This window comes from Triticum dicoccoides, chromosome 6A (assembly GCF_002162155.2).
Source record: "Triticum dicoccoides isolate Atlit2015 ecotype Zavitan chromosome 6A, WEW_v2.0, whole genome shotgun sequence".
Classification (NCBI taxonomy): Eukaryota; Viridiplantae; Streptophyta; class Magnoliopsida; order Poales; family Poaceae; genus Triticum; species Triticum dicoccoides.
Genome location: NC_041390.1, coordinates 74,841,387 through 74,845,386, shown reverse-complemented (window position 1 = coordinate 74,845,386; position 4,000 = coordinate 74,841,387).

Below are 4,000 nucleotides of genomic sequence, written 5' to 3'. Positions count from 1 at the left end.
TCCGGCCGACCTTCCTCCTCATCTCGTCCATCCACCCATGGAAACCCCCTTTTCCACGGATCCACCCACCCACCCACGCCCACTCATGGATGGATGGATGGGGCGCACCAGTTCCGGCGACGGCGGCGCCAGATCCGCACCCACCTGCGTGATGGAGGCCGGCCGCATCGGGATCCACCGCCTGCTCTCGGTCTGGTGCGGCACACCGGACCACACCGAAGATTGCTACTGCGATGGCCGTCGACGACAGCGCATCTCCGGTGGGACCTAGATGCCCAAGGTATGTACGCCGTCCTTGCCAAGTCTTCCATCTCCTCTCATGTACGGCGGGACCTAGACTGATTACATTCATGTCAGGCATGCATCCATGGTTGGTGACCTCGCGTGCCGCCATTGCCGGAGGCTGGCTGGCTGGATGGACGGGCGTCCGCGGTGCCGGTGTTTTGCAGCCTTACATCTCAGGTGTGGTTTCTTCCTGCGGTCGTCCGGTACTCGTCCCTTGCCGTTCTAAATTTTTGTGAGGCTTGTGTTTGACATCTCTCGTCGGTGTTGTTTCCATCGTAGGGAAGACGCTTGCTAAAATGTGTGCATGCCAAGATTCCTACGGTTCCAGACTGATTTGTGAGATTACATTCGTACTGAAGTGTTACGCAAATGTTATCTGCTATGCTAACTTAACATACAAAGCCGCTTCCAAGTAAATAAAATCGTTTTGCTATGGTTCCTACTGCCTTCAGAATTTGGAAACGTGTCCTACACAGGATAGCTGTTTGGGATCTCTAGGTACACCGCGATCGAGGAATCGACCCATGCAACCGTTCCCTCGGCTCCGTCGTAGATAGCTGGTCGTACTCTACAATACCAAAATTTTGCCGATAGGCACAAGGTTGTGTAGCAACCATTAAGATCAAGTGTCTCATTAATTTGTCGATGGGTGCAAGGTTGTATAAACCATCGACATCAAGCATCTCATTAATTTGTCGCTCGATACAAGGTTGCGCATACTTATCAGGAACCATCAACATCAAAGTATATAATGAGGATACAATTTAAGCCTGGCGATAGCATGACCCATTGTGATGTTTTGTCCCCTACTGCTTGTACCATTTGTTCAGTATTCATATGCGTCCACATATTCCAGGCTGCTATAGAACCACTGCTTATCCTTTATTCTCTTCTCTAGGCTCAGGTTCCACGAAAATACTCCTCTGTAATCGGCATGTAACATCATAAGCTTGTCTTTTCCACATGGCTGACAGCTATGTCATGTTTATCAGTAAAGAGGAGTCTGGTTATTTATATGTTAGCATAGCAGATAACCAGACTGATTGGTGAGACTAAAATGTGTGCATCCTCTCGTTTGTTGTTACGCAAGAAGATGATAATGGAAGAGACATTACTTACATTCGTACTGAAGTGTTACAGTATGCATGTTTTGCTTAGTTGAAAAATCTGAGATATCGTACTAAAGAGCATGCGAATGATGTTCTCTGTTATGCTTCTAAAGCATCTGAATGATGTTCATTGCTGTTTAAATGATGTTCATCTGCTATGGTTTGCTTCAGCTCGTGCGGATGGGAGGTGGATGCCCGCACAGATCCGGCGTCTCCGACCTCGGCATCCACAAGGAGGAGCGGCGACAATTACATACCCAACCATGGGGCAGCAGCAATTCATGGTTGAGCCTCCCTCTACCTCTCTCACATTCCCTGATTTTGATGCTGCTCTAAATTCACTTTTACTTGATTGAATCTAGTGCTACTGCTGTCAGTCCCTAGTCCCTAGTGCTACTACTCTAAATTCACTTGCATGTTTGACTAAATTCACTTGGCATTGCACTGCTTGCCAAATTGAGTTGCTTTCTTGCTGCCACAAAAAGTCAGTACTCCCTAGTGTTGAACCAGTATTTACATGCTTGCAAATATTGGTCAGAATCTGCGATGCTCCCTAAAGTTGACTAAATCTCATGGAGTAGATTTCATTTTACCAATTGGTCTGAATCTATTTATACGCTTTACTGAATCGGCGGAAATTTCATTTTATACGCTTTACCAATTGGTCTGAATCTATTTATACGCTTTTCTGACAGTTTTGGGCAGCGAGCTTCTAACTGAAAAACGAGTTCGTTATGCTCAAAATTTCAAGTTGACCTCTACATATGAGTTGTAAAGCATGTTCTAAGGTTTCCATAGAGTACTTATTTGCTTCGTTTGGATGTACGGTTTGAGAGCAGCCGTCTATTTTAGTTTGCTGTCCAGAAATATAGTACAGTTTTTCTGTGTAAACATAGTTAGCACCTCTGTTTTTGAAGTAGTTCCTTACTTACCTCAGTTTTTGAAGTAGTTCCTTACCTCTGTGTAAACTGAATTTTGTTCAGTTAAAAAACTGCACTACCTGACAGTTTTGGACAGCGAGGTTCTAACTAAAAAATGAGTTCGTTATGCTCATAATTTCAAGTTGGCCTCTACATATGAGTTGTAAAGCATGTTCTAAGGTTTCCGCAGAGTACTTATTTGCTTTGTTTGGATGTACGGTTTGAGAGAAGCCGTCTATTTAGTTTGCTGTCCAGAAATATAGTATAGTTTTTAAAAGCAACCAATTCATGATAAGACTTGGTGAGGCTGATGCACATAGCTACTTTCAGTACCTTGTTAACAGTGTTGAGGACAAGCTAAATCCTGTATCAGGGTCCTGTTCTTGTAAACACTATGTAAAGCTAAAATTCTTCCGTGTCTTGATCTTTTGCTGGTGCCACTATACATGTTAGATTGCTAGATGTACTTGTTTCCATCTCAAATTACTTGGGTGTCATTCATATGTACATAAGATAATTGTATTGAAAAAAGATCTTTTATATAAATTCGGTTGGCTAACTTTCCATCTCAAATTACTTGTTTCCATCTCATGTGCCTTTAGTTTTTATTTTAAAAGTATTCGTGTAATATTTCTCATATCAGTGACATACTTTTTGTTCTCTTTTGAATGCCTAGATGTTTTGCATCAGCCTGCCATTGCTAAGGAAGAAGCAGTACTTGGAGAAGTAGACTACATGTTTTCTTGTTGGGAAGCACTAGATAGTTCTATTTATTCTTTCCTGCTCTAGAGTATTTCAGCAGCTGAATGCTTGAATATGTAATGTTGTAGGTTGCTTGGATCTGTATAAAATACGGATGTGATGGAAATTTGTAGAATGTGAGTTTTGAGATATTTCTGTAATATTCAGCTAATTGGTGGTGATTCATATTGTTATTCAAACTGGTTTGAAAATGTTCGTTAAATGGGCTGGAGTTGGACCTTGAAGAGGCCAAGGATCAAATTATATTGGACAAATATTTTGGGTAAAAAATGAAATGAAAATAAATGAATGTGGAAAGGCCAAGGCCCGGGAAAGAAAAAGCCTGAAAAACATTGGGCTGGACTTATTTGGTTAAACATAATTTGGCAGAAAAAAAGATAAAAAGGCTGAAATGTTGGGCCTGGCCCATGTGGCTGACTAAAATTAATAGGAAAAATATATAAAAAGGCTGAATTGTTGGGCTCGGCCAATGTAAAACACCGAACTGGACTGGGCTGATTCTTATCCATGTCAGCTTGCCACGCTGGATCCTATGTGGTCTCGGGAGGCTGCTAGTGACCAAAATTTTGGTCGAAGAACCAACGACCTTTTACAGAAGGTCGTTAATTTTAGTTTACGACCGCCAGCTTTTGACCTTCTGTTTTTGTCACAAAAAGGTCACAAATGAAAAACTATGACCTTTCAGCGGCCAATATTGAGGGTCACAAGTTGACATATTTCTTGTAGTGCCAGTAGCGTGCTTTAAAATAAGGCGCTGTTGCTACGTAGCAGTAGCGCGCGCATACAAAACTCGTTGCTGAAATAAATATAGCACTAGCGTGCCTGCTTTGAGACGCGCTGCTGCTATAATTGCCACGATGCCGCTACGAGGCTAGTTCTAGCAGTAGCGCATTAATACGAAGAGCGCTACTGCTACGGATCATA